Below are 26,715 nucleotides of genomic sequence, written 5' to 3'. Positions count from 1 at the left end.
ACCCCTTCATCCACTATATATACAGCAGTATGAGGACACCCCTTCATCCACTATATATACAGCAGTATGAGGACACCCCTTCATCCACTATATATACAGGACACCCCTTCATCCACTATATATACAGGACATCCCTTCATCCACTATATATACAGGACACCCCTTCATACACTATATATACAGCAGTATGAGGACACCCCTTCATCCACTATATATACAGCAGTATGAGGACACCCCTTCATCCACTATATATACAGGACATCCCTTCATCCACTATATATACAGGACACCCCTTCATACACTATATATACAGTAGTATGAGGGCACCCCTTCATCCACTATATATACAGCAGTATGTGGACACCCCTTCATCCACTATATATACAGCAGTATGAGGACACCCCTTCATCCACTATATATACAGCAGTATGAGGACACCCCTTCATCCACTATATATACAGCAGTATGAGGACACCCCTTCATCCACTATATATACAGCAGTATGAGGACACCCCTTCATCCACTATATATACAGCAGTATGAGGACACCCCTTCATCCACTATATATACAGGACACCCCTTCATCCACTATATATACAGGACACCCCTTCATACACTATATATACAGGACACCCCTTCATCCACTATATATACAGGACACCCCTTCATCCACTATATATACAGTAGTATGAGGACACCCCTTCATACACTATATATACAGGACACCCCTTCATCCACTATATATACAGGACACCCCTTCATCCACTATATATACAGCACTATGTGGACACCCCTTCATCCACTATATATACAGCAGTATGTGGACACCCATTCATCCACTATATATACAGGACACCCCTTCATCCACTATATATACAGGACACCCCTTCATCCACTATATATACAGGACACCCCTTCATCCACTATATATACAGGACACCCCTTCATCCACTATATATACAGCAGTATGAGGACACCCCTTCATCCACTATATATACAGCAGTATGAGGACACCCCTTCATCCACTATATATACAGGACACCCCTTCATCCACTATATATACAGCAGTATGAGGACACCCATTCATCCACTATATATACAGGACACCCCTTCATCCACTATATATACAGCAGTATGAGGACACCCCTTCATTCACTATATATACAGCAGTATGTGGACACCCCTTCATCCACTATATATACAGGACACCCCTTCATCCACTATATATACAGGACACCCATTCATCCACTATATATACAGCAGTATGAGGACACCCCTTCATCCACTATATATACAGCAGTATGAGGACACCCCTTCATCCACTATATATACAGGACACCCCTTCATCCACTATATATACAGCAGTATGAGGACACCCCTTCATCCACTATATATACAGGACACCCCTTCATCCACTATATATACAGGACACCCCTTCATCCACTATATATAAGGCAGGATGAGGACACCCCTTCATCCACTATATATACAGGACACCCCTTCATCCACTATATATACAGCAGTATGAGGACACCCCTTCATCCACTATATATACAGCAGTATGAGGACACCCCTTCATCCACTATATATACAGGACACCCCTTCATCCACTATATATACAGGACACCCCTTCATCCACTATATATACAGGACACCCCTTCATCCACTATATATACAGCAGTATGAGGACACCCCTTCATACACTATATATACAGCAGTATGAGGACACCCCTTCATCCACTATATATACAGCAGTATGAGGACACCCCTTCATCCACTATATATACAGCAGTATGAGGACACCCCTTCATCCACTATATATACAGGACACCCCTTCATCCACTATATATACAGGACACCCCTTCATACACTATATATACAGCAGTATGAGGACACCCCTTCATCCACTATATATACAGCAGTATGAGGACACCCCTTCATCCACTATATATACAGCAGTATGAGGACACCCCTTCATCCACTATATATACAGGACATCCCTTCATCCACTATATATACAGGACACCCCTTCATACACTATATATACAGCAGTATGAGGACACCCCTTCATCCACTATATATACAGCAGTATGAGGACACCCCTTCATCCACTATATATACAGGACATCCCTTCATCCACTATATATACAGGACACCCCTTCATACACTATATATACAGTAGTATGAGGGCACCCCTTCATCCACTATATATACAGCAGTATGTGGACACCCCTTCATCCACTATATATACAGCAGTATGAGGACACCCCTTCATCCACTATATATACAGCAGTATGAGGACACCCCTTCATCCACTATATATACAGCAGTATGAGGACACCCCTTCATCCACTATATATACAGCAGTATGAGGACACCCCTTCATCCACTATATATACAGCAGTATGAGGACACCCCTTCATCCACTATATATACAGGACACCCCTTCATCCACTATATATACAGGACACCCCTTCATCCACTATATATACAGGACACCCCTTCATACACTATATATACAGGACACCCCTTCATCCACTATATATACAGGACACCCCTTCATCCACTATATATACAGTAGTATGAGGACACCCCTTCATACACTATATATACAGGACACCCCTTCATCCACTATATATACAGGACACCCCTTCATCCACTATATATACAGCAGTATGTGGACACCCCTTCATCCACTATATATACAGCAGTATGTGGACACCCATTCATCCACTATATATACAGGACACCCCTTCATCCACTATATATACAGGACACCCCTTCATCCACTATATATACAGGACACCCCTTCATCCACTATATATACAGGACACCCCTTCATCCACTATATATACAGCAGTATGAGGACACCCCTTCATCCACTATATATACAGCAGTATGAGGACACCCCTTCATCCACTATATATACAGGACACCCCTTCATCCACTATATATACAGCAGTATGAGGACACCCATTCATCCACTATATATACAGGACACCCCTTCATCCACTATATATACAGCAGTATGAGGACACCCCTTCATTCACTATATATACAGCAGTATGTGGACACCCCTTCATCCACTATATATACAGGACACCCCTTCATCCACTATATATACAGGACACCCATTCATCCACTATATATACAGCAGTATGAGGACACCCCTTCATCCACTATATATACAGCAGTATGAGGACACCCCTTCATCCACTATATATACAGGACACCCCTTCATCCACTATATATACAGCAGTATGAGGACACCCCTTCATCCACTATATATACAGGACACCCCTTCATCCACTATATATACAGGACACCCCTTCATCCACTATATATACAGCAGTATGAGGACACCCCTTCATCCACTATATATACAGGACACCCCTTCATCCACTATATATAAGGCAGGATGAGGACACCCCTTCATCCACTATATATACAGGACACCCCTTCATCCACTATATATACAGGACACCCCTTCATCCACTATATATACAGCAGTATGAGGACACCCCTTCATCCACTATATATACAGCAGTATGTGGACACCCCTTCATCCACTATATATACAACAGTGTGTGGACACCCCTTCATCCACTATATATACAGGACACCCCTTCATCCACTATATATACAGCAGTATGAGGACACCCCTTCATCTACTATATATAAGGCAGGATGAGGACACCCCTTCATCCACTATATATACAGGACACCCCTTCATCCACTATATATACAGGACACCCCTTCATCCACTATATATACAGCAGTATGTGGACACCCCTTCATCCACTATATATACAGCAGTATGAGGACACCCCTTCATCCACTATATATACAGCAGTATGAGGACACCCCTTCATACACTATATATACAGGACACCCCTTCATCCACTATATATACAGGACACCCCTTCATCCACTATATATACAGCAGTATGAGGACACCCCTTCATCCACTATATATACAGGACACCCCTTCATCCACTATATATACAGCAGTATGTGGACACCCCTTCATCCACTATATATACAGGACACCCCTTCATCCACTATATATACAGCAGTATGAGGACACCCCTTCATCCACTATATATACAGGACACCCCCTTCATCCACTATATATACAGCAGTATGAGGACACCCCTTCATCCACTATATATACAGCAGTATGAGGACACCCCTTCATCCACTATATATACAGCAGTATGAGGACACCCCTTCATCCACTATATATACAGCAGTATGAGGACACCCCTTCATACACTATACATACAGGACACACCTTCATCCACTATATATACAGGACACCCCTTCATCCACTATATATACAGGACACCCCTTCATCCACTATATATACAGGACACCCCTTCATCCACTATATATACAGGACACCCCTTCATCCACTATATATACAGGACACCCCTTCATCCACTATATATACAGCAGTATGAGGACACCCCTTCATCCACTATATATACAGCAGTATGTGGACACCCCTTCATCCACTATATATACAGCAGTATGTGGACACCCCTTCATCCACTATATATGCAGCAGTTTGTGGACACCCCTTCATCCACTATATATACAGGACACCCCTTCATCCACTATATATACAGCAGTATGAGGACACCCCTTCATCCACTATATATACAGCAGTATGTGGACAACCCTTCATCCACTATATATACAGGACACCCCTTCATCCACTATATCTACAGCAGTATGAGGACACCCCTTCATCCACTATATATACAGCAGTATGAGGACACCCCTTCATCCACTATATATACAGGACACCCCTTCATCCACTATATATACAGGACACCCCTTCATCCACTATATATACAGGACACCCCTTCATCCACTATATATACAGGACACCCCTTCATCCACTATATATACAGCAGTATGAGGACACCCCTTCATCCACTATATATACAGGGCACCCCTTCATCCACTATATATACAGCAGTATGAGGACACCCCTTCATCCACTATATATACAGTAGTATGAGGACACCACTTCATCCACTATATATACAGCAGTATGAGGACACCCCTTCATCCACTATATATACAGGACACCCCTTCATCCACTATATATACAGGACACCCCTTCATCCACTATATATACAGCAGTATGAGGACACCCCTTCATCCACTATATATACAGCAGTATGAGGACACCTCTTCATCCACTATATATACAGGACACCCCTTCATCCACTATATATACAGCAGTATGTGGACACCCCTTCATCCACTATATATACAGCAGTATGTGGACACCCCTTCATCCACTATATATACAACAGTATGTGGACACCCCTTCATCCACTATATATACAGGACACCCCTTCATCCACTATACATACAGGACACCCCTTCATCCACTATATATACAGGACACCCCTTCATCCACTATATATACAGGACACCCCTTCATCCACTATATATACAGGACACCCCTTCATCCACTATATATACAGCAGTATGTGGACACCCCTTCATCCACTATATATACAGCAGTATGAGGACACCCCTTCATCCACTATATATACAGGGCACCCCTTCATCCACTATATATACAGCAGTATGTGGACACCCCTTCATCCACTATATATACAGCAGTATGAGGACACCCCTTCATCCACTATATATACAGCAGTATGAGGACACCTCTTCATCCACTATATATACAGGACACCCCTTCATCCACTATATATACAGCAGTATGTGGACACCCCTTCATCCACTATATATACAGCAGTATGAGGACACCCCTTCATCCACTATATATACAGCAGTATGAGGACACCCCTTCATCCACTATATATACAGCAGTATGAGGACACCCCTTCATCCACTATATATACAGCAGTATGAGGACACCCCTTCATCCACTATATATACAGCAGTATGAGGACACCCCTTCATCCACTATATATACAGGACACCCCTTCATCCACTATATATACAGCAGTATGAGGACACCCCTTCATCCACTATATATACAGCAGTATGTGGACACCCCTTCATCCACTATATATACAGCAGTATGAGGACACCCCTTCATACACTATATATACAGGACACCCCTTCATCCACTATATATACAGCAGTATGTGGACACCCCTTCATCCACTATATATACAGGACACCCCTTCATCCACTATATATACAGGACACCCCTTCATACACTATATATACAGGACACCCCTTCATCCACTATATATACAGCAGTATGTGGACACCCCTTCATCCACTATATATACAGCAGTATGTGGACACCCCTTCATCCACTATATATACAGGACACCCCTTCATCCACTATATATACAGCAGTATGAGGACACCCCTTCATCCACTATATATACAGCAGTATGAGGACACCCCTTCATCCACTATACATACAGCAGTATGTGGACACCCCTTCATCCACTATATATACAGGACACCCCTTCATCCACTATATATACAGCAGTATGAGGACACCCCTTCATCCACTATATATACAGGACACCCCTTCATCCACTATATATACAGCACTATGAGGACACCCCTTCATCCACTATATATACAGGACACCCCTTCATCCACTATATATACAGCAGAATGAGGACACCCCTTCATCCACTATATATACAGGACACCCCTTCATCCACTATATATACAGCAGTATGTGGACACCCCTTCATCCACTATATATACAGGACACCCCTTCATCCACTATATATACAGGACACCCCTTCATCCACTATATATACAGTAGTATGAGGACACCCCTTCATCCACTATATATACAGCAGTATGAGGACACCCCTTCATCCACTATATATACAGGACAACCCTTCATCCACTATATATACAGGACACCCCTTCATCCACTATATATACAGGACACCCCTTCATCCACTATATATACAGGACACCCCTTCATCCACTATATATACAGGACACCCCTTCATCCACTATATATACAGGACACCCCTTCATCCACTATATATACAGTAGTATGAGGACACCCCTTCATCCACTATATATACAGCAGTATGAGGACACCCCTTCATCCACTATATATACAGGACAACCCTTCATCCACTATATATACAGCAGTATGTGGACACCCCTTCATCCACTATATATACAGGACACCCCTTCATCCACTATATATACAGGACACCCCTTCATCCACTATATATACAGTAGTATGAGGACACCCCTTCATCCACTATATATACAGCAGTATGAGGACACCCCTTCATCCACTATATATACAGGACACCCCTTCATCCACTATATATACAGTAGTATGAGGACACCCCTTCATCCACTATATATACAGGACACCCCTTCATCCACTATATATACAACAGTATGTGGACACCCCTTCATCCACTATATATACAGGACACCCCTTCATCCACTATATATACAGGACACCCCTTCATCCACTATATATACAGTAGTATGAGGACACCCCTTCATCCACTATATATACAGCAGTATGAGGACACCCCTTCATCCACTATATATACAGCAGTATGAGGACACCCCTTCATCCACTATATATACAGCAGTATGAGGACACCCCTTCATCCACTATATATACAGCAGTATGAGGACACCCCTTCATCCACTATATATACAGGACACCCCTTCATCCACTATATATACAGGACACCCCTTCATCCACTATATATACAGCAGTATGAGGACACCCCTTCATCCACTATATATACAGCAGTATTAGGACACCCCTTCATCCACTATATATACAGCAGTATGTGGACACCCCTTCATCCACTATATATACAGGACACCCCTTCATCCACTATATATACAGCAGTATGTGGACACCCCTTCATCCACTATATATACAGCAGTATGAGGACACCCCTTCATCCACTATATATACAGGACACCCCTTCATCCACTATATATACAGTAGTATGAGGACACCCCTTCATCCACTATATATACAGGACACCCCTTCATCCACTATATATACAGCAGTATGAGGACACCCCTTCGTCCACTATATATACAGGACACCCCTTCATCCACTATATATACAGTAGTATGAGGACACCCCTTCATACACTATATATACAGGACACCCCTTCATCCACTATATATACAGCAGTATGAGGACACCCCTTCATCCACTATATATACAGCAGTATGAGGACACCCCTTCATCCACTATATATACAGGACACCCCTTCATCCACTATATATACAGCAGTATGAGGACACCCCTTCATCCACTATATATACAGGACACCCCTTCATCCACTATATATACAGCAGTATAAGGACACCCCTTCATCCACTATATATACAGTAGTATGAGGACACCCCTTCATCCACTATATATACAGGACACCCCTTCATCCACTATATATACAGCAGTATGAGGACACCCCTTCATCCACTATATATACAGGACACCCCTTCATCCACTATATATACAGCAGTATGAGGACACCCCTTCATCCACTATATATACAGCAGTATGTGGACACCCCTTCATCCACTATATATACAGTAGTATGAGGACACCCCTTCATACACTATATATACAGGACACCCCTTCATCCACTATATATACAGCAGTATGAGGACACCCCTTCATCCACTATATATACAGCAGTATGAGGACACCCCTTCATCCACTATATATACAGCAGTATGAGGACACCCCTTCATCCACTATATATACAGGACACCCCTTCATCCACTATATATACAGCAGTATGAGGACACCCCTTCATCCACTATATATACAGCACTATGTGGACACCCCTTCATCCACTATATATACAGGACACCCCTTCATCCACTATATATACAGGACACCCCTTCATCCACTATATATACAGCAGTATGAGGACACCCCTTCATCCACTATATATACAGGACACCCCTTCATCCACTATATATACAGGACACCCCTTCATCCACTATATATACAGGACACCCCTTCATCCACTATATATACAGCAGTATGAGGACACACCTTCATCCACTATATATACAGGACACCCCTTCATCCACTATATATACAGGACACCCCTTCATCCACTATATATACAGGACACCCCTTCATCCACTATATATACAGGACACCCCTTCATCCACTATATATACAGCAGTATGAGGACACCCCTTCATACCTCCAGCGTTGTTCTGGGTGGTGAGGTCATACCTCCAGCGTTGTTCGTGGTGGTGATGTGGTAATACCTCCAGCGTTGTTCCTGGTGGTGATGTGGTCATACCTCCAGCGTTGTTCCTGGTGGTGATGTGGTAATACCTCCAGCGTTGTTCCTGGTGGTGATGTGGTCATACCTCCAGCGTTGTTCCTGGTGGTGATGTGGTCATACCTCCAGCGTTGTTCCTGGTGGTGATGTGGTCATACCTCCAGCGTTGTTCCTGGTGGTGATGTGGTCATACCTCCAGCGTTGTTCCTGGTGGTGATGTGGTAATACCTCCAGTGTTGTTCCTGGTGGTGATGTGGTCATACCTCCAGCATTGTTCCTGGTGGTGATGTGGTCATACCTCCAGCGTTGTTCCTGGTGGTGATGTGGTCATACCTCCAGCGTTGTTCCTGGTGGTGAGGTCATACCTCCAGCGTTGTTCCTGGTGGTGATGAGGTCATACCTCCAGCGTTGTTCTGGGTGTTGAGGTCATACCTCCAGCGTTGTTCTGGGTGGTGAGGTCATACCTCCAGCGTTGTTCCTGGTGGTGATGTGGTCATACCTCCAGCGTTGTTCCTGTTGGTGAGGTCATACCTCCAGCGTTGTTCCTGGTGGTGAGGTCATACCTCCAGCGTTGTTCCTGGTGGTGATGTGGTCATACCTCCAGCGTTGTTCCTGTTGGTGAGGTCATACCTCCAGCGTTGTTCCTGGTGGTGAGGTCATACCTCCAGCGTTGTTCCTGGTGGTGATGTGGTCATTCCTCCAGCGTTGGTCCGGGTGGTGAGGTCATACCTCCAGTATGCTTCATGTTAGGAAACACTCTTATCACTTGTCACAAGACCTTTGAAACACACACACACACACACACACACACACGACGGTGGCAGCCGCAGTCATAGGGCTGTTAGCTAAATGACTGTTCGTTAATAAATGGTTAAAAGCTATCAGTTGTAAATTGGTCTCAGGTCATAAAGACATTCCTCAAGCAAACACAGGGCAGTACATCAGTCCCATAAACACTCAACGACCCACTTCTAGTGATAACAGTGTTTTATTACATTAGGGAGATTACAATGTGAAGGCTACTAGGAACTATTTTATTAACCTTGTCTCCTCCGGGGAGCCTCAAGGTGCAGCGTAAGAACGGCCTGATGAACTCTGTTGATATCAGGGCTGTCTGTTTTCACTTGGCTTTCTGTTGGGCTCTACTGTTGAACAGGACTCATAGGGCTCTACTGTTGACCAGGACTCATAGGGCTCTACTGTTGACCAGGACTCATAGGGCTCTACTGTTGACCAGGACCCATAGGGCTCTACTGTTGACCAGGACTCATAGGGCTCTACTGTTGACCAGGCATCTACTGTTGAACAGGACCCATTGGGCTCTAATGTTGACCAGGACCCATAGGGCTCTACTGTTGACCAGGACTCATAGGGCTCTACTGTTGACCAGGCATCTACTGTTGAACAGGACCCATTGGGCTCTAATGTTGACCAGGACCCATTGGGATCTACTGTTGACCAGGACCCATTGGGCTCTACCGTTGACCAGGACCCATTGGGCTCTACTGCTGACCAGGACCCATTGGGCTCTACTGCTGACCAGGACCCATAGGGCTCTACTGTTGACCAGTGACTCTACTGTTGACCAGGACGCATAGGGCTCTACTGTTGACCAGGACCCATTGGGCTCTACTGTTGACCAGGACCCATAAGGCTCTACTTTTGACCAGGACCCATTGGGCTCTACTGTTGACAAGGACCCATTGGGCTTTACTGTTGACCAGGACCCATTGGGCTCTACTGTTGACCAGGACCCATTGGGCTTTACTGTTGACCAGGACCCATAGGGCTCTACCGTTGACCAGGACCCATTGGGCTCTACTGTTGACCAGGACCCATTGGGCTCTACTGTTGACTAGGACCTATAGAGCTCTACTGTTGACTAGGACCTATAGAGCTCTACTGTTGGCCAGGACCCTTAAGGCTCTACTTTTGACCAGGACTCATAGGGCTCTACTGTTGACCAGGACTCATAGGGCTCTACTGTTGACCAGGACCCATAGGGCTCTACTGTTGACCAGGACTCATAGGGCTCTACTGTTGACCAGGCATCTACTGTTGAACAGGACCCATTGGGCTCTAATGTTGACCAGGACCCATTGGGATCTACTGTTGACCAGGACCCATTGGGCTCTACCGTTGACCAGGACCCATTGGGCTCTACTGCTGACCAGGACCCATTGGGCTCTACTGCTGACCAGGACCCATAGGGCTCTACTGTTGACCAGTGACTCTACTGTTGACCAGGACGCATAGGGCTCTACTGTTGACCAGGACCCATTGGGCTCTACTGTTGACCAGGACCCATAAGGCTCTACTTTTGACCAGGACCCATTGGGCTCTACTGTTGACAAGGACCCATTGGGCTTTACTGTTGACCAGGACCCATTGGGCTCTACTGTTGACCAGGACCCATTGGGCTTTACTGTTGACCAGGACCCATAGGGCTCTACCGTTGACCAGGACCCATTGGGCTCTACTGTTGACCAGGACCCATTGGGCTCTACTGTTGACTAGGACCTATAGAGCTCTACTGTTGACTAGGACCTATAGAGCTCTACTTTTGGCCAGGACCCTTAAGGCTCTACTTTTGACCAGGACCCATTGGGCTCTACTGTTGACAAGGACCCATTGGGCTTTACTGTTGACCAGGACCCATTGGGCTCTACTGTTGACCAGGACCCATTGGGCTTTACTGTTGACCAGGACCCATAGGGCTCTACCGTTGACCAGGACCCATTGGGCTCTACTGTTGACCAGGACCCATTGGGCTCTACTGTTGACTAGGACCTATAGAGCTCTACTGTTGACCAGGACCCATAGGGCTCTACTGTTGACCAGGACCCATTGGGCTCTACTGTTGAACAGTGACTCTACTGTTGACCAGGACCCATAGGGCTCTACTGTTGACCAAGACCCATTGGGCTCTACTATTGACCAGGACCCATAGGGCTCTACTGTTGACCAGGACCCATTGGGCTCTACTGTTGACCAGGACCCATAGGGCTCTACTGTTGACCAGGACCTATAGAGCTCTACTGTTGACCAGGACCCATGGGGCTCTACTGTTGACCAGGACCCATTGGGCTCTACTGTTGAACAATGACTCTACTGTTGACCAGGACCCATAGGGCTCTACTGTTGACCAGGACCCATTGGGCTCTACTGTTGACCAGGACCCATAGGGCTCTACTGTTGACCAGGACCCATTGGGCTCTACTTCTGACCAGGACCCATTGGGCTCTACTGTTGACAAGGACCCATAGGGCTCTACTGTTGACCAGGACCCATAGGGCTCTACTGTTGACCAGGACCCATAGGGCTCTACTGTTGACCAGGACCCATTGGGCTCTACTGCTGACCAGGACCCATTGGGCTCTACTGTTGACCAGGACCCATAGGGCTCTACTGTTGACCAGGACCCATTGGGCTCTACTGCTGACCAGGACCCATAGGGCTCTACTGTTGACCAGGACCCATTGGGCTCTACTGCTGACCAGGACCCATTGGGCTCTACTGTTGACCAGGACCCATAGGGCTCTACTGTTGACCAGGGCTCTACTGTTGACCAGGACCCATAGGGCTCTACTGTTGACCAGGACCCATAGGGCTCTACTGTTGACCAGGACCCATTGGGCTCTACTGTTGACCAGGACCCATTGGGCTCTACTGTTGACCAGGACCCATTGGGCTCTACTGCTGACCAGGACCCATTGGGCTCTACTGTTGACCAGGACCCATAGGGCTCTACTGTTGACCAGGACCCATTGGGCTCTACTGCTGACCAGGACCCATTGGGCTCTACTGTTGAACAGTGACTCTACTGTTGACCAGGACCCATAGGGCTCTACTGTTGACCAGGACCCATTGGGCTCTACTGTTGACCAGGACCCATTGGGCTCTACTGTTGACCAGGACCCATTGGGCTCTACTGCTGACCAGGACCCATTGGGCTCTACTGTTGACCAGGACCCATTGGGCTCTACTGCTGACCAGGACCCATAGGGCTCTACTGTTGACCAGGACCCATTGGGCTCTACTGTTGACCAGGACCCATTGGGCTCTACTGTTGACCAGGACCCATTGGGCTCTACTGCTGACCAGGACCCATTGGGCTCTACTGTTGACCAGGACCCATTGGGCTCTACTGCTGACCAGGACCCATAGGGCTCTACAGTTGACCAGGACCCATTCTGCTCTACTGTTGACCAGGGCTCTACTGTTGACCAGGACCCACAGGGCTCTACTTCTGACCAGGACCCATTGGGGAATATTTCCCCTTTAGGGACTCCCCCTCCTCTGAAGCTACGGTACCAGTGACCCACCAAGTCATGAAGTGAAGACAGCAAAACGTGCTTCTCACAGCCGCTGGCTCACATGATGTAATTCCTTAACAGTTGCTATAAGATTGTCCTTTCTAATGGTCAGGTGGAGAACAATAATTTAGTTTGGGCTAGAGTGGAGTTTCCCTAAGAGCTCATTTCAGAAAAATTATCTATTTTAATTGATAGCAAAACCCAAAGCTTTCTTATGAAAATGAATCAGAATTTTAGCTTGGACTGACCTCAAACGATACTTTATCTTTCTGGTTGTACTGGGAAATAATTACAACTACCAACTAGACAAATATTTGTGGAAATAATGTTGGTGTTTGCTTGGACCCCTGCAGTACTCATTGATACTACAGTACTCAATGATACTACACTATTCAATGATACTACAGTACTCAATGATACTACAATATTCAATGATACTACAGTATGCAATGATACTACAGTACTCAATGATACTACAGTATTCAATGATACTACAGTACTCAATGATACTACAGTACTCAATGATACTACAGTATTCAATGATACTACAGTATTCAATGATACTACACCTGTTGTATTCAGCATTTCACTGTGAGGTCTACTACACCTGTTGTATTCAGCATTTCACTGTGAGGTCTACTACACCTGTTGTATTCAGCATTTCACTGTGAGGTCTACTACACCTGTTGTATTCTGCATTTCACTGTGAGGTCTACCACACCTGTTGTATTCAGCATTTCACTGTGAGGTCTACTACACCTGTTGTATTCAGCATTTCACCGTGAGGTCTACTACACCTGTTGTATTCAGCATTTCACTGTGAGGTCTACTACACCTGTTGTATTCAGCATTTCACTGTGAGGTCTACTACACCTGTTGTATTCAGCATTTCACTGTGAGGTCTACTACAACTGTTGTATTCAGCATTTCACTGTAAGGTCTACTACACCTGTTGTTTTGGTGCATCTGACAAAAAAATGTTTTATTTGATATAGGGAATAGGACTCTGGTCTAAAGTAGTTCACTATATAGGGAATAGGGCCCTGGTCTAAAGTAGTGCACTATACAGGGAATAGGGCCCTTGTTTATAATAGTGTACTATATAGGGAATAGGGCTCTGATCTAAAGCAGTGTACTATATAGGGAATAGGGCTCTGGTCTAAAGTTGTGTACTATATATAGGGAATAGGGTTCTGGTCTATAGTAGTGTACTATATAGGGCATAGGGCTCTGGTCTATAGTAGTGCACCATATAGGGAATAGGCAGCCATTGGGGACGTACCCGTAGTACACCATTTAATACAATGAATCCAAGTTGTTGTGTAATGAACGTTGTTTGATATGTTAATCACTGAGAGGTTGAATAGATGCATCAGTCTCTGATGTGCTGATAAACCCCTGATTGCATATCGGTAGACCTGTTTACAGCTTTGTTGTCTGGAGGCGTGTGTGTGTGTGTGTGTGTGTGTGTGTGTGTGTGTGTGTGTGTGTGTGTGTGTGTGTGTGTGTGTGTGTGTGTGTGTGTGTGTGTGTGTGTGTGTGTGTGTGTGTGTGTGTGTGTGTGTGTGTGTGTGTGTGTGTGTAGATGTGTTCGTAGCTGTGTTGTGTTTATTAAGGCTAGATGAAAGAGCTTTAGAACAATACAGACTGACCCAGATTGGACACGATTCAACGGAGACCCTTTTCCAAATTTCCGATGAAGTTGACGGAGACGGGGCTTCGACAGAGACATCTGCTGTTTGGGGATTTGACAGAGGAGCTTTAAGCTACAGCTCCCTAGTATGAGGACTAATTATCATTTCATATCAAATGTTTTGGACTGTCTAAAACAGCTTGTCATGGGGAAACACCTTGATACACCATCTCACCATTCTGGACTCTGTCAAACAGCTTGTCATGGGGAACACCCTGATACACCATCTCACCATTCTGGACTCTGTCAAACAGCTTGTCATGGGGAACACCCTGATACACCATCTCACCATTCTGGACTCTGTCAAACAGCTTGTCATGGGGAACACCCTGATACACCATCTCACCATTCTGGACTCTGTCAAACAGCTTGTCATGGGGAAACACCTTGATACACCATCTCACCATTCTGGACTCTGTCAAACAGCTTGTCATGGGGAAACACCTTGATACACCATCTCACCATTCTGGACTCTGTCAAACAGCTTGTCATGGGGAAACACTTTGATACACCATCTCACCATTCTGGACTCTGTCAAACAGCTTGTCATGGGGAAACACCATCTCACCATTCTAGACTCTGTCAAACAGCTTGTCATGGGGAAACACCTTGATACACCATCTCCCCATTCTGGACTCTGTCAAACAGCTTGTCATGGAGAAACACCATCTCACCATTCTGGACTCTGTCAAACAGCTTGTCATGGGGAAACACCATCTCACCATTCTGGACTCTGTCAAACAGCTTGTCATGGGGAACACCTTGATACACCATCTCACCATTCTGGACTCTGTCAAACAGCTTGTCATGGGGAAACACCTTGATACACCGTCTCAAATCGGGTGACGTCATTCGCTCTGAGACCTTGAAGTAGTTGTTCCCCTACCTGGGCTTGAACCAGGGACCCTCTGCACACATCGACAACAGCCATCCTCGAAGCATCGTTACCCATCTCTCCACAAAAGCGGCAGCCCTTGCAGAGCAAGAGGAACTACTACTTCAAGGTCTCAGAGCAAGTGACGTCACCGACGAAGTAGTTGTTCCTCTTGCTCTGCAAGGGCTGCCGCTTTTGTGGAGAGATGGGTAACGATGCTTCGAGGATGGCTGTTGTCGATGTGTGCAGAGGGTCCCTGGTTCAAGCCCAGGTAGGGGCGAGGAGAGGGACGGAAGCTATACTGTTACATATATACAGGGGGTACCGGTACCGAGTCAATGTGCTGGTGTACCGGTACCGAGTCAACGTGCTGGGCTGCCGGTACTGAGTCAATGTGCTGGGGTACCGGTACTGAGTCAATGTGCTGGGGTACTGGTTAGTTGAGGTAATCTGTACATGTAGGTGGGGGTAAAGTGACTGTACATAGATAATAAACAGTAGTTCAGGTTAGTTGAGGTAATCTGTACATGTAGGTGGGGGTAACAAATTATTATTTACAATGACGTCCTACCCCGGCGAAACCCGGACAACGCCGGGCCAATTGTGCGCCGCCCAACGGGACTCCCAGTCCACCCCCCAGTCCACCTGGCCGTGCTGCTGCTCCAGTTTCAACTGTTCTGCCTTATTATTATTCGACCATGCTGGTCATTTATGAACATTTGAACATCTTGGCCATGTTCTGTTATAATCTCTACCCGGCACAGCCAGAAGAGGACTGGCCACCACACATAGCCTGGTTCCTCTCTAGGTTTCTTCCTAGGTTTTGGCCTTTCTAGGGAGTTTTTCCTAACCACCGTGCATCTACACCTGCATTGCTTGCTGTTTGGGGTTTTAGGCTGGGTTTCTGTACAGCACTTTGAGATATCAGCTGATGTACGAAGGGCTATATAAATAAATAAATTTGAATTTGAATTTGAATTTGACTCCTAATCGCGGCTGGATGTGTAGCAGCCTGGATTCGAACCAGGGACTGCAGTGACAACTCTTGCACTGAGATGCAGTGCTATAGACCTCTGTGCCTCTCGGGACAACCCAGAACACAGCCGTGTTACGTGGCAACTCACAAGCTTCCCTCCGTGACACAGTCCTCCCCAATCCTCCTTCCTGATTCACTCTGCGTTAGTTAATAACACAGTCCTCCCCAATCCTCCTTCCTGATTTACTCTGCGTTAGTTAATAACACAGTCCTCCCCAATCCTCCTTCCTGATTTACTCTGCGTTAGTTAATAACACAGTCCTCCCCAATCCTCCTTCCTGATTTACTCTGCGTTAGTTAATAACACAGTCCTCCCCAATCCTCCTTCCTGATTTACTCTGCGTTAGTTAATAACACAGTCCTCCCCAATCCTCCTTCCTGATTTACTCTGCGTTAGTTAATAACACAGTCCTCCCCAATCCTCCTTCCTGATTCACTCTGCGTTAGTTAATAACACAGTCCTCCCCAATCCTCCTTCCTGATTTACTCTGCGTTAGTTATTAACACAGTCCTCCCCAATCCTCCTTCCTGATTTACTCTGCGCTAGTTAATAACACAGTCCTCCCCAATCCTCCTTCCTGATTCACTCTGCGTTAGTTATTAACACAGTCCTCCCCAATCCTCCTTCCTGATTTACTCTGCGCTAGTTAATAACACAGTCCTCCCCAATCCTCCTTCCTGATTCACTCTACGTTAGTTAATAACACAGTCCTCCCCAATCCTCCTTCCTGATTTACTCTGCGTTAGTTAATAACACAGTCCTCCCCAATCCTCCTTCCTGATTCACTCTGTGTTAGTTAATAACACAGTCCTCCCCAATCCTCCTTCCTGATTTACTCTGCGTTAGTTAATAACACAGTCCTCCCCAATCCTCCTTCCTGATTTACACTGCGCTAGTTAATAACACAGTCCTCCCCAATCCTCCTTCCTGATTTACTCTGCGTTAGTTAATAACACAGTCCTCCCCAATCCTCCTTCCTGATTCACTCTGCGTTAGTTAATAACACAGTCCTCCCCAATCCTCCTTCCTGATTTACTCTGCGTTAGTTAATAACACAGTCCTCCCCAATCCTCCTTCCTGATTCACTCTGCGTTAGTTAATAACACAGTCCTCCCCAATCCTCCTTCCTGATTCACTCTGCGTTAGTTAATAACACAGTCCTCCCCAATCCTCCTTCCTGATTTACTCTGCGTTTGTTAATAACACAGTCCTCCCCAATCCTCCTTCCTGATTTACTCTGCGTTAGTTAATAACACAGTCCTCCCCAATCCTCCTTCCTGATTTACTCTGCGTTAGTTAATAACACAGTCCTCCCCAATCCTCCTTCCTGATTTACTCTGCTTTAGTTAATAACACAGTCCTCCCCAATCCTCCTTCCTGATTCACTCTGCGTTAGTTAATAACACAGTCCTCCCCAATCCTCCTTCCTGATTCAGTCTGCGTTAGTTAATAACACAGTCCTCCCCAATCCTCCTTCCTGATTCACTCTGCGTTAGTTAATAACACAGTCCTCCCCAATCCTCCTTCCTGATTTACTCTGCGTTAGTTAATAACACAGTCCTCCCCAACCCTCCTTCCTGATTCACTCTGTGTTAGTTAATAACACAGTCCTCCCCAATCCTCCTTCCTGATTTACTCTGCGTTAGTTAATAACACAGTCCTCCCCAATCCTCCTTCCTGATTTACTCTGCGTTAGTTAATAACACAGTCCTCCCCAATCCTCCTTCCTGATTCACTCTGCGTTAGTTAATAACACAGTCCTCCCCAATCCTCCTTCCTGATTCACTCTGCGTTAGTTAATAACACAGTCCTCCCCAATCCTCCTTCCTGATTCACTCTGCGTTAGTTAATAACACAGTCCTCCCCAATCCTCCTTCCTGATTCACTCTGCGTTAGTTAATAACACAGTCCTCCCCAATCCTCCTTCCTGATTTACTCTGCGTTAGTTAATAACACAGTCCTCCCCAATCCTCCTTCCTGATTCACTCTGCGTTAGTTAATAACACAGTCCTCCCCAATCCTCCTTCCTGATTCACTCTGCGTTAGTTAATAACACAGTCCTCCCCAATCCTCCTTCCTGATTTACTCTGCGTTAGTTAATAACACAGTCCTCCCCAATCCTCCTTCCTGATTTACTCTGCGTTAGTTAATAACACAGTCCTCCCCAATCCTCCTTCCTGATTCACTCTGCGTTAGTTAATAACACAGTCCTCCCCAATCCTCCTTCCTGATTCAGTCTGCGTTAGTTAATAACACAGTCCTCCCCAATCCTCCTTCCTGATTTACTCTGCGTTAGTTAATAACACAGTCCTCACCAATCCTCCTTCCTGATTTACTCTGCGCTAGTTAATAACACAGTCCTCCCCAATCCTCCTTCCTAATTCACTCTGCGTTAGTTAATAACACAGTCCTCCCCAATCCTCCTTCCTGATTCACTCTGCGTTAATTAATAACACAGTCCTCCCCAATCCTCCTTCCTGATTTACTCTGCGTTAGTTAATAACACAGTCCTCCCCAATCCTCCTTCCTGATTCACTCTGCGTTAGTTAATAACACAGTCCTCCCCAATCCTCCTTCCTGATTCACTCTGCGTTAGCTACGTAAGAGGATCCTCAGAGGTGTGCCTGACCGTGTGACACATACCCAGGATTCTGGTCCTTATTTTAGCAGCCCTGTCGACAGACTTCTTCCTGGGAAGCGTGGGTTACGAAAGCGGTAAAGAGTAACAGAAGCTCCCGCGATTCCGGAAAGATCTATGAAACACTCTCCTCAGGTTATCAAACAGAATTCTCATCCTGCTTCATACGTCCTTCCTGGTCTTCAGTTTTAATGTCTTGATTAATGCCCGAGACCAGGTTAGACCAGGTTAGACCAGGTTAGACCAGTTTAGACCAGTTTAGACCAGGTTAGACCAGGTTAGACCAGGTTAGACCAGGTAGTCTTACATTTCTGACCTGCAGTACCAAGTACCCACCATGTACCCACCATGTACCGTGTACCCACCATGTGCCCACCATGTACCCGCCATGTACCCACTATGTACCCACCACGTACCCACCATGTACCCACCAAGTACCATGTACCCACCATGTACCCACATGTACCCGCCATGTACCATGTACCCACCATGTACCCACCAAGTACCCACCATGTACCCATCATGTGCCATGTACCCACCATGTACCCACCATGTACCCACCATGTACCCACCATGTACCCACCATGTACCCACCATGTACCCACCAAGTACCTACCATGTACCACCATGTACCACCATGTACCCACCATGTACCCACCAAGTACCCGCCATGTACCCACCATGTACCATGTACCCACCATGTACCCACCATGTACCCACCATGTACCCACCATGTACCCACCAAGTACCTACCATGTACCCACCATGTACCCACCATGTGCCCACCATGTACCCACCATGTACCCACCATGTACCCACCATGCACCCACCATGTACCATGTACCCACCATGTACCCACCATGTGCCCACCATGTACCCACCATGTACCCGCCATGTACCCACCCTATACCATGTACCCACCATGTACCCACCATGTACCCACCATGTACCCGCCATGTACCCACCATATACCATGTACCCACCATGTACCCACCAAGTACCTACCATGTACCACCATGTACCACCATGTACCCACCATGTACCCACCAAGTACCCGCCATGTACCCACCATGTACCATGTACCCACCATGTACCCACCATGTACCCACCATGTACCCACCATGTACCCACCAAGTACCTACCATGTACCACCATGTACCCACCATGTACCCACCATGTACCCACCATGTACCCACCATGTGCCCACCATGTACCCACCATGTACCCACCATGTACCCACCATGCACCCACCATGTACCATGTACCCACCATGTACCCACCATGTGCCCACCATGTACCCACCATGTACCCGCCATGTACCCACCCTATACCATGTACCCACCATGTACCCACCATGTACCCACCATGTACCCGCCATGTACCCACCCTATACCATGTACCCACCATGTACCCACCATGTACCCTCCATTTACCCACCATGTACCCACCATGTACCCACCATGTACCCACCGTGTGGCTCTAAGTCTAAGCTCCTGGCCTTTCAGTAGCTTGATCAGCAACATCAGGAGTAGCTCCTTGGTCTGTCTCCTAGCCTGTCTCCTAGCCTGTCTCCTAGCCTGTCTCCTAGCCTGTCTCCAAGCCTGTCTCCTAGCCTGTCTCCAAGCCTGTCTCCTAGCCTGTCTCCTAGCCTGTCTCCTAGCCTGTCTCCTAGCCTGTCTCCTGGCGTGTCTCCAAGCCTGTCTCCTGGCGTGTCTCCAAGCCTGTCTCCTGGCGTGTCTCCTAGCCTGTCTCCTGGCGTGTCTCCTAGCCTGTCTCCTGGTGTGTCTCCTAGCCTGTCTCCAAGCCGGTCTCCTAGCCTGTCTCCTAGCCTGTCTCCTAGCCTGTCTCCTAGCCTGTCTCCAAGCCTGTCTCCTAGCCTGTCTCCTAGCCTGGGGTGAGGGGGATCCTATAGACCCTATAGTAGTAACCTCAAGGGGTGAGGGGATCCTATAGGCCCTATAGCAGTAACCTCAAGGGGTGATGTCATCCTATAGGCCCTATAGTAGTAACCTCAAGGGGTGAGGGGATCCTATAGGCCCTATAGTAGTAACCTCAAGGGGTGAGGGGATCCTATAGTAGTAACCTCAAGGGGTGAGGGGATCCTATAGGCCCTATAGTAGTAACCTCAAGGGGTGAGGGGATCCTATAGGCCCTATAGCAGTAACCTCAAGGGGTGGGGGGATCATATAGGCCCTATAGTAGTAACCTCAAGGGGTGAGGGGATCCTATAGGCCCTATAGTAGTAACCTCAAGGGGTGAGGGGATCCTATAGGCCCTATAGCAGTAACCTCAAGGGGTGAGGGGATCCTATAGGCCCTATAGTAGTAACCTCAAGGGGTGAGGTCATCCTATAGGCCCTATAGTAGTAACCTCAAGGGGTGAGGGGATCCTATAGGCCCTATAGCAGTAACCTCAAGGGGTGAGGGGATCCTATAGGCCCTATAGCAGTAACCTCAAGGGGTGAGGGGATCCTATAGGCCCTATAGTAGTAACCTCAAGGGGTGAGGTCATCCTATAGGCCCTATAGTAGTAACCTCAAGGGGTGAGGGGATCCTATAGGCCCTATAGTAGTAACCTCAAGGGGTGGGGGGATCCTATAGGCCCTATAGTAGTAACCTCAAGGGGTGAGGTCATCCTATAGGCCCTATAGCAGTAACCTCAATGGGTGAGGGGATCCTATAGGCCCTATAGCAGTAACCTCAAGGGGTGAGGTCATCCTATAGGCCCTATAGCAGTAACCTCAAGGGGTGGGGGGATCCTATAGGCCCTATAGTAGTAACTCAAGGGGTGAGGTCATCCTATAGGCCCTATAGCAGTAACTCAAGGGGTGAGGTCATCCTATAGGCCCTATAGCAGTAACCTCAAGGGGTGAGGGGATCCTATAGGCCCTATAGCAGTAACTCAAGGGGTGAGGTCATCCTATAGGCCCTATAGTAGTAACCTCAAGGGGTGGGGGATCCTATAGGCCCTATAGCAGTAACCTCAAGGGGTGAGGGGATCCTATAGGCCCTATAGTAATAACTCAAGGGGTGAGGTCATCCTATAGGCCCTATAGCAGTAACCTCAAGGGGTGGGGGATCCTATAGGCCCTATAGCAGTAACCTCAAGGGGTGAGGTCATCCTATAGGCCCTATAGTAGTAACCTCAAGGGGTGGGGGGATCCTATAGGCCCTATAGCAGTAACCTCAAGGGGTGAGGTCATCCTATAGGCCCTATAGCAGTAACCTCAAGGGGTGAGGTCATCCTATAGGCCCTATAGCAGTAACCTCAAGGGGTGAGGTCATCCTATAGGCCCTATAGCAGTAACCTCAAGGGGTGAGGGGATCCTATAGGCCCTATAGCAGTAACCTCAAGGGGTGAGGGGGTCCTATAGGCCCTATAGTAGTAACCAAGGGGTGGGGTCATCCTATAGGCCCTATAGTAGTAACCAAGGGGTGGGGTCATCCTATAGGCCCTATAGTAGTAACCAAGGGGTGAGGTCATCCTATAGGCCCTATAGCAGTAACCAAGGGGTGGGGGGATCCTATAGGCCCTATAGTAGTAACCAAGGGGTGGGGGGATCCTATAGGCCCTATAGTAGTAAGGGGTGGGGGGATCCTATAGGCCCTATAGTAGTAACCTCAAGGGGTGAGGTCATCCTATAGGCCCTATAGCAGTAACCTCAAGGGGTGAGGTCATCCTATAGGCCCTATAGCAGTAACCTCAAGGGGTGAGGGGATCCTATAGGCCCTATAGCAGTAACCTCAAGGGGTGAGGTCATCCTATAGGCCCTATAGTAGTAACCTCAAGGGGTGGGGGGATCCTATAGGCCCTATAGCAGTAACCTCAAGGGGTGAGGGGATCCTATAGGCCCTATAGTAATAACCTCAAGGGGTGAGGTCATCCTATAGGCCCTATAGCAGTAACCTCAAGGGGTGGGGGGATCCTATAGGCCCTATAGCAGTAACCTCAAGGGGTGAGGTCATCCTATAGGCCCTATAGTAGTAACCTCAAGGGGGTGGGGATCCTATAGGCCCTATAGCAGTAACTCAAGGGGTGAGGTCATCCTATAGGCCCTATAGCAGTAACTCAAGGGGTGAGGTCATCCTATAGGCCCTATAGCAGTAACTCAAGGGGTGAGGTCATCCTATAGGCCCTATAGCAGTAACCTCAAGGGGTGAGGGGATCCTATAGGCCCTATAGCAGTAACCTCAAGGGGTGAGGGGGTCCTATAGGCCCTATAGTAGTAACCAAGGGGTGGGGTCATCCTATAGGCCCTATAGTAGTAACCAAGGGGTGGGGTCATCCTATAGGCCCTATAGTAGTAACCAAGGGGTGGGGTCATCCTATAGGCCCTATAGTAGTAACCAAGGGGTGGGGTCATCCTATAGGCCCTATAGTAGTAACCAAGGGGTGAGGTCATCCTATAGGCCCTATAGCAGTAACCAAGGGGTGGGGGGATCCTATAGGCCCTATAGTAGTAACCAAGGGGTGGGGGGATCCTATAGGCCCTATAGTAGTAAGGGGTGGGGGGATCCTATAGGCCCTATAGTAGTAAGGGGTGGGGGTGGGGCCAAGAGTACTAATCTGGAGGAGGTGTTAGGAGCTGTTCACAGTAGGATATCATCTGGTCCCAGGTGGAATAAAATGAGTTGGTTGACCCTCGAATTGACCGATTTCCAATCCGATAAAATCCTTCTGAGGGCCAACAGGAAGGCAAAGGTATCTAGCTGTCTATTGGTCAGAGAAGGATTGGTGTACTGTACTCCAAATACAGCCATTTCTGCACTAGGGTGAAACTGTATATCAAATGCTTCAGAAAAGGCTTTTAAATATAATGGACCAATAATCTGCCAGACAGGGACTGGACCAGAACATGTGGATCAAGTCCACCAAGGTGCTTTTACACCTGTCACATCTACCATCAATATTTGGGTAGAATTTGGACAAGCTGGCCTTACTGAAAATGGATACGGTGAAGTACCTTAAATTGTATAAGATTGAGCCGGGCACAAGAGGAAATGCCATTTACCCAGAGTAAGGCACTATTCCAGACTTCATCAGAGGTCTCTCCACCAAGTTCCCTTTCGAACTTAGATTGGATTTTATTGAGTGACAGGTTTTCAAGGGATTATCTAAAAAAATATGGGGATATGAGTCCCTTTAGATGAAACAGTGTTTTCAAAAGGGCATCCAGACCCGATTCGGCTGATGGAATTGGAACGTGTGGTGGGCTTTGAGTGGGAATAAACTGACCCATATGGAAATAAATAAATAACCTTGAATGGGGTAGATTAAATTTGATAGCGAGATCTTCGAAATTGGCGAAGGTGCCATCAATATAAAGGTCATTAAACTTTGTGAGACCATTCCTCTGCCACAGCATGAAAGCTGAATCCTGTTTGGCTGGAAGGAAGAGGGGATTTATTAGATATAGGGCCTTGAATATAGAAATCACAGAATTTTAAACGTGGACTGAATTGAGTCAACATTTTAGGAGTATTTACTACATTTGGATTGGATGTGTAGCGTGGACCAGAAAGATGGCGACTGGAAGTTTCTGACAAAGAGGAAGAGAAACAGGAAGTGGCTTTTGTTTGACACCAGTCAATTTCCGGGGTGTGAAGCCAGTAAATATGATTTTGTATGTTCGCTGCCCAGTAATAATACATCATGTTAGGAAGGGCTAGTCCTCTGTGTGTCCCTCTCTGGAGGCTTTACGTATTCGCGGATTCCCACCGGCCCATAGAAAAGATAGAAGCTTATCCACTGAAGTAAAAAAAAGACTTGGTAAAAAAAAGTGAGACATTGGAACAAGTACAGAAATCTACATTAATCTGGATACAATTCACTTTACCAGCTTAATAGGTAAAAAGGAGAATAGTGTCACGGCTTTCGTTGTGGGAAGGAGGAGCGGACCAAAATGCAGCGTGGTTGTTATTCATTTTATTATAATAAAGAAACTATACACGATAAACTAACAAAATAACAAACGTGTGAAAACCGAAAACAGCCCTATCTGGTGCAAAACACAGAGACAGGAACAATCACCCACAAACACACAGTGAAACCCAGGCTACCTAAATATGGTTCCCAATCAGAGACAATGACTAACACCTGCCTCTGATTGAGAACCATATCAGGCCAGACTTAGAAATAGACAAACAAGACATCCAACATAGAATGCCCACTCAGATCACACCCTGACCAACCAAACATAGAAACATACAAAGTAAACTATGGTCAGGGTGTGACAAATAGTCCATCTCTGAAAGTCCACTTTAAATGTGTTAATCAGGGGAATAAAGTTCTCATCCTGGAGGGAAGACAAGGTATGGGTGACACTGATCCCTAAATATTTAAAGCTGGACTTTGACATACGAAATGGAATGGTCTCCCGTGGAATTTGTAATGCTAATTCATTAATAGGAAAGCATGAACTTTTCATAGCCCGAAAACCCACCAAACCTACGCAGTACGTCCACTAAGTCAGGGACACACACTTCGGGGTCTGAGATATAGAAGTCATCTGTTTACAAGGAAACGTTGTGTTCCAGTCCCCATCTGTAGAGACCATGTGTTGAGGGTGTGGCCTTTAGCTTAATAGAAAGGGGTTCTATCGCCAGGGCAAATAACAGAGGGGACATGGGACATCCCTGGCGTGTGGACCTTGATAATGGGAAATACTTTGAACTAAATTTGTTTGTAAGTACTGATGCCTTTGGTGATGAGTACAACAGTCGGACCCAGGAAATGAAGTTTGCACCAAAGCCACATTCTCCCAGCACAGTGAATAAATATTCCCATTCTTCCCTGTCAAATGCCTTCTCTGCATCTAGAGAGATAATTCAGGAACGTTTGAAGATGCCGGAGTGTGTATGATATTAAGCAGTTAGAATG

This window comes from Oncorhynchus masou, unplaced genomic scaffold (genome assembly GCF_036934945.1).
Source record: "Oncorhynchus masou masou isolate Uvic2021 unplaced genomic scaffold, UVic_Omas_1.1 unplaced_scaffold_452, whole genome shotgun sequence".
Taxonomy (NCBI): domain Eukaryota; kingdom Metazoa; phylum Chordata; class Actinopteri; order Salmoniformes; family Salmonidae; genus Oncorhynchus; species Oncorhynchus masou.
This window is presented reverse-complemented; position numbering follows the sequence as displayed.